The sequence below is a fragment of the Kryptolebias marmoratus genome, linkage group LG21, assembly GCF_001649575.2.
Source record: "Kryptolebias marmoratus isolate JLee-2015 linkage group LG21, ASM164957v2, whole genome shotgun sequence".
Taxonomy (NCBI): Eukaryota; Metazoa; Chordata; class Actinopteri; order Cyprinodontiformes; family Rivulidae; genus Kryptolebias; species Kryptolebias marmoratus.
This window is the reverse complement of record NC_051450.1, coordinates 3,566,841-3,582,881: the sequence shown is the minus strand read 5'-3', so window position 1 is coordinate 3,582,881 and position 16,041 is coordinate 3,566,841. Positions and strand designations below refer to the sequence as shown.

At 40.8% G+C, this 16,041-nt stretch overlaps 1 protein-coding gene across 2 annotated transcripts in view; it reads right to left on the bottom strand.

The window, feature by feature from the left end:
- The window catches only part of svila (supervillin a), an 83,891-nt gene that overhangs the window by 60,235 nt on the left and 7,615 nt on the right, over positions 1-16,041 (bottom strand). The window contains exon 2 of one of the 2 annotated variants that reach the window (XM_037973221.1): positions 14,555-14,609. The gene's annotated coding sequence lies outside the window, so the exon portion shown is untranslated. Of the gene's footprint in view, positions 1-2,261; positions 2,418-14,554; positions 14,610-16,041 lie in introns of those variants that run through there. The other variant, XM_037973222.1, reaches the window with a different exon arrangement.

Here is a 16,041-nt window from a genome sequence, read left to right as displayed (position 1 = left end):
TGAGACTATCCATGTGTGAGTAAACAGATATAACCTGAAATGCTATTGATTTATTAGTTTACTCTAGTGCGAGTGCCTAAATGATACTTTGTTTTCCTCAAGCGTGCACGTTTTTAACAAGTAAGCATCCAGTTAGCATTGAGTCGAGTCGAGTTAGCAACGTCTGCTCTCTCCTTCTGGTGTTTTGACTTGCAGTGTTGTGTACTGATGTCATGACAATGATCTGAGGGTAATTGGTTCTCATCCTTCCACAATCCCAACTCGGTCGCTACGTGCATCATTTTGTTGGCCATGATGGTCCTTGTGATCATCAGAATACAAATCTGAAGAGGTAATCTGATTCTGGAGATCCAGCTGTCGGTTCAGGTTCATACTGGTATGGTTATAAATCCATTACTCCTGTGAACTTTCCTGGCATTTCTATGTATTCAAAAAGGGCTTTGTCTTCCATTTCCACAAATAAACAATGGCACACTAACCACGTTCTTGGTTCTTCAGCAATATTTTGGTGCTGTCTGGGGAACAGTGCATACATGAACCCAGGAAGGCAACTCCGCCCCCCAAATTACCTAACTTCAGCATTTATTCACTAAACCACTAAAAATAAGTTAGAGAAATGTGTCCCTGGAATGTTTTGTGGAAGCGTTTCACTAAATTACGTTCATGCAATGTCAATATTTTGAGATTTAATTTCAGTTCGCCTTTTAATCAACCGAGCTATAGTGTGTGGCACCAGCCAGTTTTGTAAACTGGTCCTCCGTTTGAGGCAGAGGGTGACAGTCTATCACACCTATTAGGTTCACAGAGAACACAGAGCCTAAAATCACCTTGGAGTTCTGCCTCATTCTTACTCTGCATTTTCTTTTTAACCCAGTCTCTTCTGCCCTCCACTGTCACTGCAGCGCCCTCTAATGACAGGAAGTAATAACAGCAACAAACAGAAAATAAACTCATTCATTGTGTAAACTACAAAACAACAGGTATACCTTGCTACTAATGAATTAGACACCTTGTGCCTTTATACCTGCCTTAATTCTTTATGTATACAATCAACAAGGTGTTGCAAACAACATATGTATATTGTTCAGAGTACATTTTCTTTTCCTGACCATTCCTTGTAAATCCTAGACATAGTTGTGTGTGAAAATCTCAATAGATCAGGAGTTCACAATACTTGGACTTGCCAGTCTGGAAACAACAACTATGCCATGTTCCAAGTCACTGCAAAACACAAATGTAGCAATTCTCTGTCATGTATACCTTCACATTAGTTGCTTTGGACCAGAGACGTTCAAATCATAGTGAATCAGACACTGAGCTCAAAGCAGCTGAGCAAACTGACAGTGACTTCAGATGTGTGGCAGAGGAGTCACAACATTCCTGCTGTGTTTTACCTCTTCTTACCTTCAGAGTCAGAAATCAGATCAGACCTCAGCCAATTAAGTCACTGGGAATTAGGCCTCGAGTATATTTAGAGCTTAAAGGTAAAAATAAACCCATCGCTCAGAGATATGCTATTCAGTGACGTATGGCAGCATATTCATGCACCTACCCTTGTGACAATCATGTTTTATTAGAGTAAATGTCACACTATGTGAATGTCTTTCATTTAATCTTGCCTTTATGTGTCTAAAAATATAAACAAATAAAATGTTCTAAAATCAAATTTTACAGTGCATTTCTAAAACTGCATTAGGAGAAAATCTGTTAGGTCAATTCTAAAAGCAGTAATTTAAAAAGGTACGTAGGATTAGTATAAATGGAAAACCTTGTGTAAAAATATTCAGGGTGAGCTGCCCTGTTAGGCAGTGCTCTATTTCTGTCCATGTGTCCTGAAAGAGTGAGAGCAGGTGCAGTACAATTAACAACTGTCGTCTCTGCCATCAGTCACGCTCACATGGAGCTATGAAAAAAAATAATAAAAAACTTAGACCATTTATTTATCTGACTTGTAAGAAAAAGAAAAAAATTAAACCAGTTCTATTGCATCATTTCAATATACAGACATCAATGTATCTGTGTACCAAAGACTTTCTTGGTGATATAATGATATAATCCTACAATTTTAGAAAACGACAATACCAAAAACATTAAAAGGAAAATGAAAGTTGTTTTTAATTTAAACATGTTTGAAAGTCATATTTTTGATTTCTAATCAGCATAAAGAAAAAAAAATACACCCAACCTAAAATACAAAAGTTGCCAACAACAGTGATGGATCTTGATTTAATCAGCAAGGTCATCAAATCAAAGTCACATACCTTGATGATATCTCTGCTTAAAAACCTACTGAGTCCTGTTGAGCCTGTAGTGTTTCTGATGAGTAAAAGTACAAAGTCTTTCCAGGTGGAGTTTTCCTTGTGAAGGTCAGAGCTCTGGAGCTTTGTGGAACAGTTCTTCTGGAACAGAGAGACTGACTGGGTCTACAGTCCCTGTCACCCCCCACCCACTTTCCATCTATGAGCCACCTTTGGGGACGCATGTGTAGTGGACAGATCTGTAGCTACCATGAAATCAAGGGGCGGGTGGTGGGGCAAGTGATAAATTTAGAGGTGCTTTCCCACTCCATCACACAAGGCCAAATCAATCAATCCACAAAAGTAACAAACCACAGTTATAAGCACGACTGAACCAAAGACAAGTTCTACAGCCAAGGTGAAGGTGTTTTCACAGATTTAAGTCACTTTATTAAACTCAGTTTGGAGATCTTGTTAGACTACCTCATGATTATGTAAAATCTGGGCATGTGCATGCATACAAACATAACCACAAAATCTTTTTTATTTGAGGATGCTCAAAATTAAACCCATTAAAGGAAATAGAAACCGTTTTAATGCTGTTCTGTCACTAAACTATAAATCTTGGCGGGTCCCTCAAAACTTGCAAGATAACTTACCCCCTAATCAGAACATAGTTTGCCTGTGTATACTAAAGCAAGCTTGTGTTAATTTTGTAAATTGTCTGTTACAAACATTTTAAAAGGTAATCTATTATGCTTCTTTGATAAATAGATCTGTGGGCTATACAAAACATGTTTATTACATTTAATACACAAAATCATTCTCAAATATTCAGATTTCTCCTGATCAGTTCTGCCTGTTTTGAGCTCATTTCAGAATGAGTGGTTTTAGGACTACGTCACTATTATGCAAAACAAAACTGCTGTTTGCCACGCCGTCCAAATACCCCACTAACATACTACATTTAAAAAACTAAAACTCACTGAAGGATTAAATACTGCGGATTTGACGCACATTTACAGTGCCTTGTGAAAGTATTCGGCCCCCTTGAACTTTTCAACCTTTTGTCACTTTTCACGCTTCAAACATAAAGATGTAAAATTTTTATTATTTTGTGAAGAATCAACAACAAGTGGGACACAATTGTGAGGTGGAACGAAAATTAATGGATATTTTAAACTTTTTTAACAAATAAAAAACTGCAAAGTGGGGAGTGCTGACATCAGCACAATAATTCAGCACAGTTTCTTTTCCACAAACGCAACCTTTTTCTTCACACCGTAGCTAATGTAGACTATCAATTTCTATTTACTACAATTCTCACAGTAAGTGCACAGATATTGTGGGTAATGTAACGTGAGACACAGGACGACTTCTTGAAATGATTTCCGCAAACTACAAATGTCTTTGGCAACATCGTGGGGACATTGTTATCAAAAATAAAATGAAGCTATGCAGCTCTGTTCTCCGTGACTGGGAGAACATGCATCAACACACATTCTTTATATTTCATATTTCCTTTTCCAGCAGACATTGTGAAGCGTTAACACCAGCAGAACAAATGTGACGGTCTTCTTGTAATGAAGTGGGTGGCGCTCCACTTGGGGTTGCTAGGTAACCAGGAATGTGATGCAACAAATCCCGAGGATTTTGAAACGGGTTGTTTTGCAGGCACCAGAAATCATTTACTATTTACTTATTGCCAAAAAAATGTCTGGGTGGTGGTTGGTTTTTTTTCACTCGGACTGTTTCTAGAAGCAATAGATACCCAAATGGAAGTACAAAAATATGCAAAAAGTGAATTTTGCATAATAGGTCCCCTTTAAGATTGAACAATGCAGCCAAATTGGTAAAAATTTGAAAGTGTTTTTGTTAAGTCAGTTTAGGTTCAAGTAATGGAACTGACAACTAAATTTAGTAGTGATGCTTTACAAATTCTCAGACCCTGTCTACACTCAGAAAATCTTTAAAAGGATTTCTAAAAACTCCTTCAAGACAATTTTTTTGGGAAGTAAGTCCACATTAATGACATTTCAAAGTACAGAAAGAACATTCTTAGCTTGGCAAGAGAGTCTACCAAAACTACGTTTTTCGACAGCCCTACTGACTGAACTGCCAAGACTGAAGAAACAATGTTTGAATTTGCATCAACAGCAACTGATTATGTGGCCTTTGAAATAAAAACTAATAAAAACAAAAAACAAACTTGAAAAAGAGATCTGTGATCTCAAAGGGATTTGCCTGGTTAAATAAAAGTAAATAAATAATTGAGCCAGTTTCAGTTGGAAGAGTCAAACAAAGATCCAAAGTTAAGAGGGGGCTTACCTACGGGTTTTGGGAGAAGACTAGACAGAGCTAGACAGAGCTGTGCAGAAAGAGTAAGGCAAAATGTTTTTCAGTTAATATCTTTTGTTAGTGAGCAGCTTGTTATGACTACATAATCAAACTCAAACACCAACTTCCATTTCAATTTGAAGCTTTGTAACCAACAGCACCATCTAGTGTTTACAACAATGTACCACAAAATGAATCTTGAATTCAAACTTTTGAACCTCAGCTTATTCTTTAGAATACTACTTAGCTGGTAGAAAGGTCAACAATAAACCAGATTTATGCATTTTCAGCTGAAACCATCAACTGTGGGCATAGAGCAAAGCCTAAAGGCACTGCTGCACTGACACTTGGACTAAGCTTTGAAAGCAACAGAGTTCAGAGTTTCTACAGCAAGAACAGAACTATCTGAGAAAATGTGATTTCAATCCCCCACCCCGTTAAAGAGATGAAAGTTGATTGCAACCATACATGGCTCACACAATACTGTCAGCACAACACAGAACTTCAGTCAGAAGAACAAGAATCCCTCCCAAAACAGTTGCAGACCAGACCACAACAATGTATTTGGATGCAGAAAAACCTGAAATGTATATACCATTATTTACCATCTTCCCTGTTTTGAAGAGTTTTAGCCAAGCAGGCAAATTCATATGCAGCAGCTTTTGACCTAAAAGTGAGGAGGTAGCACAGGACGTGGATCTCTGAGTCATAATCTCAGTTTTACAACACTGACACAAAACACATGAGGCACAAAACCAGAACCACTACGACCTGCTTACACTCTAGCACCAGGTTTCAAGGTGTCATTCTGTGGCCACAAATAGACAGAATGAGCAGATAAGGGCTTCAGAGACAGCAGATAATGAGGTTGGGGGTGAAATCAAGGGGAGAAAGGGTATAGGCAGATAAATACTACATGTGTGATTTAGAATTTCAAAACACAAGTAAAAGACAACTTTTTACAAGCATGTCATCTTGACAGCACTTATCAAAAACAAGTCCACTCCTTGAAACCGTTTTAATCAGCCCTTCCTGTCCCCTTTCCACATCTCACCTCCATCAATCTACACTTCCATTACTTGAATGTCTACTCATGGCCACAAAAGAAAAAAAAAAAAAAGAAGCAGCAAAACAGGGCTTTGTGACATTTGCTGCTCAATCCACTGATGGACAAGCAGGCTTTCCAAACATTAATAAACAGACAAACAAAATGGGGAAAATGAAAAGCTAATGACAAAGCTTTATAGAAGAACTGATCCTACTTTTCATTGCTTTGCTGTTTCCTGTTCTTTGTAGAATAGATTATCTCCTGCAAAAGTATTCCGTCACTTCAAGAGTGGAGACAAAGGAAAAAAAAGATTGAAGTGACAGTAGCAAGTAAGAGGATAGAGAAAAGACAGACTGCAAAGAAAGCCTGGAAAGACCAGCTGTCACATGATCAGACTGTAGGCAACAGGCGGTTCACCAGTAACCACAGCCCACAAACTGGGGCTGGGTTTAGAAGTGTCACTGTCCCGTTTAACAGTTCTCCCCGTTACTGCCTAGAATTATGCTGGTATCTGGAAGTGGGTAACTAGGATCCAAGCCATGGCGACATACCTGGAGTGTGTCTGACAGCACTAATCAATAAGATGACCATGAAAGATGAAAATGGGAACTTGACCTAATAAGCACCAACAAACAAAAAAAGGAAAAAGTTTGAAGGGGGCTTGGAACATGTCACCCAGTAGAAAAAAGGAGGGGAACGCATTTGACGTCTTCCAGCAGGCCTGATGAGTCAAACAGAGAAGCAGGGGGAAGTACATTCCCACATGACTGAGGCCCTACAGCAATAACTGACATTACTGCAGGCACAATCAAGCTGAGCAAAATGAGTTGATCAAAAGAACTTTGCAAATAATTTACTGTCTCAAAGCTTGCCAGCAAAACTACATACAATAGTTGTTTCCAAAACTTAACTAAAACAAAACCAAACAAAAATAAACAATCAACTGCTAAGAGCAACTCTGAAACTTTGATGGACAAACACTGTAATAAGAGTACCTTGGCCAAAAAAAGGTCTGTTGGGGGCAGAGATCGCCGGCAAGTGCCTGGTGCCACATAAGCTGAGCGGGTCCCTGGCCATGTTGATTCCCAACAGCATAAACTAGCTCTAGGGACATGGAAAGTCATCTCACTAGCAGGTAAGAAGCTGTAGCTTGTGTGTGAAGTTGAGCGATACCAACTGGATATACTTAGGCTCACCTCGGCTTCTGGAACCCAACTCCTGGAGAGGGGATGGACTCTTTTCTAATCTGGAGTTGCCCAGGGAGAGGTGTCGGGCAGGAGTGGAGATACTCACTAGCCCCTGGCTGAGCACCTCTGTGTTGGAGCTTTCCCCAGTGAACAAGAGTGTTACTTCTCTGTGGCTACAAGCTGCAGGAGGTAAGGTTCTGACTGTTGTGTGGTGCATAAGCACAAACAGTAGTTTGGATTATCCAGCCTTCTTAGAGTCTCTTAATGGTGTCCCATATGGGCATGGGCTGTCCACAACAAACACCATGTTTGAGCATAGGGTGGTTCACAAGCGTACTTGGAACCGGGCCACCTTAGGCCAGAGATCGATGATCGATTTTGTAATTGTGTCATCAGAGTGTGACCCTGTGTTTTGGACAATTGGGTAAAGAGAGGGGCAGAGCTGTCAATAAACAGCAGAAAATGTGGACTATCGTTAGGGGTATTTAAAAAATATATTGTGATATCGTTTTTTGGCAATATCGCTCACCACTACTGTGGCCTGAAGGTCATTGGTGTCGGTCGCAGTGGCAACTGGAGGACCCACTAATGAACACCAGCAGTAATAGAGGCAGTCAAGCTGAAGGAGGAGATCTTTAGGACTTGGCTGTCCTTGAGGAATCCCAAAGCAGCTGACAAGTACAGGGTGGCCAGAAGACATTTGTTCTGTGGTTGTGGATGCAAAAAACTCTGACATGAGAGGAATTCAGAGAAGCCATGGAGGCTGGCCTCAAGGAGGTTTTGGCAAACCGTTTGATGACTCAGAAGAAGAAGGCAGGCCCCATCTCAAGCCATGCTGGATCTGGGTGGGGAACTGCTGACCCAGACTGGGGATATTGTTGAGTGGTGGATGGAGCACTTTGAGGATCTCCTTAATTTGGCCATCATGTCCACCTTTGAGGAGGCAGAGCCTGGGCACTCGGGTGAAAATGAGTCCATTACCATGGCAGAGGTCACTAATGTAGTCAAAATGCTCCCTGGTGGCAGGGTGCTTATGGTGGACGAGATTCACCCCAAGTTTCTGAAGGCTCTGGATATTGTTGGGCTGGCATGGTTGATACATCTTTTTAAAAGGAAAGTTTACTCTAGGATGTTGGAAGGGAGGCTCCGACTGATTGTTAAACCTTGGATCCAGGAGGAGCAGTGTGGCTTTCTCTCTGGTCATGGAACAGTGTACCAGATTTTCACCCTTGCAGGGTTGCTAAGGGGGTCATGGGAGATTGACTCCCCAGTCTCCATGTGTTTTGTAGATCTGGAAAAGGCTTATTACCATTTTCCCCAAGGCATTTCGTCGGGGGTGCTGTGGCAGTATGGGGTGCCTGCGTTGCTTTTGAGGGCTGTCCGGTCCCCGTATAACCAAAGCAAGAGCTTTGTCCGCATTACTGGCACAAAGGCAAGCTTGTTCTCAGTGTGGGTTGGACTCTGCCAGGGCTGTCCCTTGTCTCCGATCCTGTTTGTGGTGTTCATGGACAGGATCTCAAGGTGCAGTTGTAGAGAGGAGTGTCTGGTTTGTGAACCTCAGGGTCTCATCTCTGCTTTTTGCAGATGGTGTGATTCTGTTGGAGTCTTCAGGCCATGACCTTCAGCATGCACTGGGACGGTTCACAGCTGAGTGTGACGTGGGTGGGATGAGATTCTGCAACACCTCTTCAACCTTAGCTTGACTCAAGTGAAGGTACCACTGCTGTGGAAGACATCCTGTCTGGTTCCGGTACCAAAGAAAACTCACCCCTCAGTCATCAACGACTACAGACCTGTTGCCCTGACATCCCACATCCTGAAGGTCCTGGAGAGACTCCTGTTGGGCCACCTGAGTAAGAAAACCAGCACATATCAGGACCCCCTTCAGTTTGCTTATTGCCGTGGAGTTGGAGTTGAAGATGCCATCATACACCTGCTTCAACAAACCCACTGTCATCTGGACAAAGCAGGCACCACTGTGAGGATCATGTTCTTTGATTTCTCCAGTGCATTTAACACAATTCAGCCGGATCTGCTTTGTCTGAAACTCCAGAAAACTCAGGTGGAGGCTTCAACAATCACCTGGATCAATGACTACCTGACAAACAGACCACAGTTTGTGAGACTAAAGGACTGTGTGTCTAACCAGGTGGTCAGCAGCACAGGAGCACCACAGGGGACTGTACTCTCGCCATTCCTTTTCACTCTGTACACTTCAGACTTCCAGCACAAATCAGACTCCTGTCATCTACAGAAACATTCAGATGACTCTGCAATTGTCGGGTGTTTCAGACATGGACAAGAAGCAGAGTACAGAGATCTGGTGGACCGCTTTGTGGCATGGTGTGGAAACAATCATCTCATCTTGAATGTGAACAAAACAAAGGAGATGGTTGTAGATTTCAGGAAAACCAGGGACAGACCAAACCCTATTACCATCATGGGAGAAGAAGTGGAGGTGGTTGAGGAACATAAATACCTTGGTGTTCATCTAGACAACAGACAACATTCCAGGCCAAGGATGAGTCTTCACATGGAGGAGTTCAAGTATCTGCGAGTCTTGTTCAAAAGTAATGGAAGGATGGAGCAGGAGATGGATTGACGGATTTGGGCCTCATCTACAGTAATGAGGGCATCGCTTTTATAGGTCGTGGTAAAGAAAGCGTTTAATCAGAAGGCAAAACTCTCGATTTAGTCATCCATCTAAATTTCAATCCTCACCTATGGTCATGAGGTTTGGACCATGACCAAAAAAAAAAGAGATTCCAGATACAAGCAGCTGAAATGAGCTTCCTTTGTAGGGTGGCTGGGTACAGCCTTAGAGATAAGGTGAGGAGCTCCATCATCTGAGGGGAGCTTGGAGTAGAGACATTGCTGCTTCATATTGAAAGAAGCCAACTGAGATGGTTCTGGTGTCTGATTAGGATGCCTCCCTTTGGAGGTTTTTGGCAAATGTCCCACTGAGAAGAGACCTTGGGGCAGACCCACAACTCACTGAAAGGATTATGTATCCTCTCTGGTCTGGAAACACCTAAGGATTCCCAGGAGGAGCTAGAAAGTGTAGCTGGGTAAAGGGGTGTCTGGGTTTCTCGCCTGGACCTGTGCCCCTGACCACAGGTAAGCAGTGGAAGATTTATCGATGGATGGACCAACATGCTCCACCTTAAAGACAGGATGGACGGACATATGGGTGACTTGATGCTGTTAATTTATGTTTCTATGAAAAGATTTCAGAACAAGCAGAATGCTGTATTAGATTCCTAGTAGACAAACGTGTTTTTCTATTCAATACAGCATCACCGTTACAGACAGAGTCATGCACTTTGACCTTCTCAGACATCCTGCATGCTGTCTTATAAAAGGAAAGGGAAGTCATAAGCTCCAGGCACTGGCAGGACAATGATGAGCAGCACCAGGTGTGTCAGTGTGTGTGTGCTTATCAGCTCAACATTTGTCACAGTGACATATTGTGATCAAATTGTGATGACTCCCTCTTTACCTCATCAAGCTCATGTGGTCAGTTCTATCAGTCCAGTAACAAAGAAGGTTGTGAGAAAAATCACAAGCTATGACCTCACCTTCAGTACTCAGCTTCACCAGGATCTTAGGTCATCTTTGTCAAACTCATTGGATGATTCGACACAGTGGAGCTCCAGATGGGTGGAGTTCCCTCTCACAAGCACATCTCATGCATCAGCCTCCCCATGAGAGATGACTAAGCAAACCAAATTACAAATATTTGTTTTGAACCAACTGACATGTCCCATGTGCAACCTTTTTTCCTTCCTCGGCCCTGCTGTGAGTGTGAGTATCCAATTTCTAATGAGTATCCAATGAGTCATGCTTATCTCTGCAGCCATGAGCAACAAGCTACATCATGAGCCAACTCTGACTCTCTGAATGACACATACAAACCAGGTGGAGAGAACGGCACAAAACACGGTTAGACTAAAGGGTAAATGTGAGAAAATGTAACATTAGTGCACATAGAACACATGGGGAACATTTGGTTCCATTTCTTTCTTTCTTATTTATTTATTTCTTCCATTTCCAGTAGAAATATTATAGTGAAGCTGTGACTGACCCATATCAAAACACTATTGTAGGTGGGACAAAATAGTTAATTATAGATTAAGCCAATAGCACACATGTAAGAAACTGGACTGCAAACCTTAAAACCATTTTAAAATCAGAAATCCAGTGGATATTGTCTGCTGTGTTGTTTGCGTTAAGTTTTGCTTAAATCCTCAGCCACTCAACCATTTTAAAACATATTGGGATTTTTATGTAAGCAAATACACAAAGATGGAAGACCTTAAAAGGAAGATAAAAAGTAGAATAAACCCCCAGCCACATTTATTTTTAATTCCAAGTTAACAATGTTATTGCCCAGAAAACTTGATGGTTGCAAGTCATTTAACCTGCTTGTCTGCTTCTGTAGCCAGCTACAGTCTGCTAATTTTGTCAACATATTAACAGCAGTACCTTTTTAAAAAAATAAAAAAAGGTGAATGCTCCTCTGGTAGACAAGTTGCGACTGTATGTGTTTTGCCAACATAACCATTTTCAAAAAGCTGACTTTTTATTTTAAAGAGGGGGAAATTTGGGGTACTTTCCTTCTTTCTGCATTCAGCTAACTGACAGCTCATGACAGCAAGTAATAAAGGAGTGCTTCTATGCACTATATATGAGCAAAGAAATTAATTAAAAAAGTTATTTAAACTGCAGAAGCAATATGTATGTTTAAAAAGAGTGTTGTGGTTTTGACACTGTTTTTATAAAAATTGGACAAACACACAAACAAAACAACATACAGGCTAATTCAGGCAAAAACATTAAACTGGAGGTGGCTCAATCAACTTGCAATGAAATATTTGGCATTTTTTGGAGATGCAACTGCAGAAATTAGGACAAGTCAGTCTTTGTGAAAGGCTTCTAGTAACAAGGAGCCTAAAGATGCTATATAAATGTGTAAATCTGGCAGTTACAGCTTTATAGCGTAGTACTGGAAAACTTAAATGTAAGTGGGTCAGAATCAAATAAGTGGTTGGTGCCTCTGCCCGCCGGTGCGTGGGTGGATCTTGTCAGGGGCTGGGTGCCGGGGTATGTGCCGGCTCGCCCTGGTGGCTGCTTGCTGGGGCCTGGGTGCCTGGGCTCGGTCGGGCCCCGGCTGGGGGGTGGTGCGCCCTCGGGGCTCATTCTCTCTGTCCATGGCCGAATCTGCTCTGGCATAGCAGGTTTGCCGGCGGGGCCTGTGGGCTCGTCGCTGTGGCCCCCTGGGGCTTCTGCATCATGGCTGCCGGGGGTCGCCTGGAGCTTGCCTCTGCTGCCCTCTTGGGTGGGGTCCGGTTGTCCCTGCGGGGGGCCCTCGGCGCTCCGGGCTTGGGGGGCCACTGTGTGTCTGTGCCTCCGCTGTTCCTTGTGCCGTCCTCATGTCCTGGGGGGTGGATCTGGGTCCCCACACTCACTACCAAATATTCCTAAGGAGAAACCTTGTAGATATAGATACACATACATACATATATAGATTCAGGTGTCTGTCAGATACACCTTCAGTTGGGCTGCAGTTGTCACTAAATACCCTCTTGTATTACCTGGCTCTGTGTACTTTCCATTGAAGTTATAATTATCATCATATACTGCATATGCTTTTTGTTGTTGTGGATTCTTTGTTTTGTTGTGGCAGAGTTCAAGGCTGTTGACTTGTTTTTTCTCTTTGGTTTTTCTCTTCAAACCTTTTCCTCCATCTCTTTTCCCCGTTCTCTTTCTTTTTTTCTCATCTTTGTGTCCTTTACAATTGAAATAAACCCAAAACAATTTCTAATAAGAAAAAAAGAATCAAATCAGAAAACTATCCTAACAGGCAAAACAACAGTTAACAGAAAATGAAAAAACTCTGACTTTAAGAGGAGTTATAACAAGGGAACAAATGAGACAAACAACCCTAAATAACTGAGAGGGAACAGGCCGGTTAAAGTCCATCAGGGTCTCAACTAAAGCCCTCTGCCACTCACTTCCTGACACAATTAGGCCATTCAAGCCTTAGAATGTGTTTGTGGACTTTGCAACACACTTCCTATTGTGTCAGCTGCTGAAGTTTAGTCTTCATAAGATTTGAAAAGACGAACACAAACAGTGAAACATTAAATATTACAGCAAACAAGAATGCTGGTTTGATATTAAAAACACTGGTGACAATGTTACCACATACGAAATTTTGGTTTTAGAGTGTGTACAGGATAAGATATACTCATACAATCCATAACATGTTGAACAGTTAACCTGGATCAACACAACTGGACAGAGTATAGAGGTAGAAATCACAGGAAAACAAATGTTATAATACAATACATGGCCCTTGATGTCCAAATACAGCACCTCTGCTAGAAACAATAAGTTGCAAAACAAATCTAAAATTGTATTGTACAATATCCAACTCAAAATACATGTAAAATGTTGAAGGGCAATTTTTTTTTTAACTGATCCACTTGTAAATGCCCTAGTGATAGACTTCCAAAACTCAAAGTATTAGAAATAACCACAATTTTGAACCAGAAAAAGTTATTTCAGAATTTTAACTCAACTAAAAGTTTGAAAACAAATCTGTGTTAAAAAATATATATTTTTAAGGCATTTAAAAGTAGTTTTGGGCATCATTTAATTTGAATGACTCTAGTTCTGATTTTGATTTTTTGTTTTGATTCAATTAGGATGTGCTGTACACTGTCCATAGCTGCACTTTCTTCTTCCATATTGTATCAAAACTAGCAATCCAAATGTAAAACTTTAACATCCTGATTCTCCCAGATATGTTCAGTCCCGCTTCCAATCGATTCGAGACTCGATGCCAAACCTTTCTTAAAAGCTCATTTCTTGTACTTCTGTGTAAAACCAACTGTTGTCATGAACATTGTTAGCTTATTCGCTTTAAAAAGCTTAAAATAGTCTCCGTTTAAATCTTGACACATTTCAGTGCTGCTTTATGACAAACTTTTTTTGTGCTTTTTTGAACAAAGAATTTTAAAGTATCTTAGTTTCTAAATTAAAAAAAATAATGCTTGTACATTAATTTTTATGTCACACAAAGAAGAACAACATTCTCCCTAATGCATAGTTTGTCCAACTCCTTAAAGACTGACTTCCTTTTTTAATAAAGTAATGCTTCTTGGCAGAGCTATGAGCAGCTTCTTTTTTTTTAAAACTCAAAAGGTATCCGTTTTGTATGAGGAATGAAAAACATATGTACAACAACGTAGAATTGGTGGCCTAGCATTCCTAGCTTGACCCATTTTACATGAACATGCACACAGTCCGAGTCAGAAACTGACTAAGAACTAATAAGCTTTGTGGTACCATTAAGCATGAGCTCCATTGTTACCATTAGTTAAACCAGATCACTAGGATACCCTGGTTATGTTGACCCTGCTTCAGATTACAGATCTTTGGTGAGCTTCAAAAGATTTAGGTAACAAATAAAATGTAATCAAGCAATTCCTATCTTCTGTATTTGTGAAATTGACAAACTTGACATACAGTCATGGTCTGTTGTTAATTTACCTCATCACTGAACATGTCACTAAAACATAGTTAACACTGACAAGACAACAAAGCAGAAAGGCCACTAAAGGTCAGCTCATGTCTGGTTGACCCCTGGAAATGTAGGGTGTGTGTGAGAGACCATGTTTCTTTCTGTCCCATAAAGCATTTGTATGAGGGGCACAAACACATTGAAATAATTTACTTACAAGATGACGACAGGCACAGAGGAGCTCTGGTTTCCCTCTGAACATCCACCAGGTCCTGAAATAAATCATTAGCATGGTCACAGAATGTACTGTAGATGTATATTTCACATTTATGCTTTTACGTTTCTACTCTCAGAGTAGGAACAGAGGATGGGTAATTTTTGAGAAGTCCTTCAAAGTTAGGTGATAATATAATTATAATATATGCTGGGGTATCCAAAAAAGCAACAGTGCTGTTAGTAGTTTCTCTGCTTTGACACACTTGATTTAAATGAATGAGTGATTAACAGGCTTCTGCAGAACTGGAAGACCTGTTGATGAGCAGAGAGAAGAATAAAACATGCAGGATAGTGTCCCTTCAGGACCAGGTTTGGACACCACTGCTCTAGATGGTTTAAACTTTGTAGTCTACATTTATTTATGACAGGTGTACTTCCTGTAAGCCCTTTCTGCTGCCAAAGAAAAGTGTGTTTTTAAATTACTTAAAAACAGCCATATATAGAGCCTATAAATGCCTGTCTCCAGGTGTTGTTTAGATAAGAGAGGCTTGATGTTTGACAGCTGCCTGAACTGGAAGAATGAAAACTCAAATAGTGTTGACATGCAAGTCAAGTTTTAGGTTAGGGTCCATTTTTACACCTAAATTAGTGATGCTGGATTTTTCATGCTGGGCCAAAAAGGGAAAAAAATTTAAAAATTTAAAAATGGAAGAACACAGCTGGGGCCACTGGATTTAAAAAGCACAACCTCAGTCTTTTCTTCATTAAAATTCAGTACCATCCATCCCCTGATGTCAATGAGACAGTTAAGGAGAGGCTGAACAGAACCATTATATTTTAAAAAGGGAAATAGACTTGACAGTCATCTGCAATGAAAGTGAACACCAGGTTTTCTAAAAATGGCAGCAAATACAGAGAGAACAGGAGAGGACCAAGAATGAAGCCCTGAGGTACCCCCCACAGGAGAGCAGCAGAAACTCCTATCAGAGAGGTAGGACCTAAACCACTGCAGAGCTGAGCCAGTGATGCCCACACACTGCTCCACTCTGGAGATGAAAATATTGTGGTCCAATGTGTTAAAAGCAGCTGTTAAATCTAAAAGCACAAGTAAAACACAGTTTCCAGAATCCATAGCTAAAAATATGTCATTAAAAACCCTTAAAAGAGCAGATTCAGTGTTGTGGCTTGCTTTAAACTCAGACTGAAACTTTTAGGTTCATCCAGGAAGGCCTTCAGCTGGGTGTAAACTAAGGTTGGGCGATTGGACGAATTTATCAACCATTGACAATAAGCTGAGCCATTCGATGGTGGTTGGTTTTTTTTTTAAGAGCAATTTTTTTCTTTACGCACCTGTAAACGGACCCTCTCTGCGTTGTGCTGGTTTTATAATTTGAGTGATCAGCCGTGTTGAAATTTAAGACAGTTTATTTTCTGACAGGAACAAACAGAAAAAGAGAACCGTGTTACTCGCTGCCCGCTCCAAGTCCT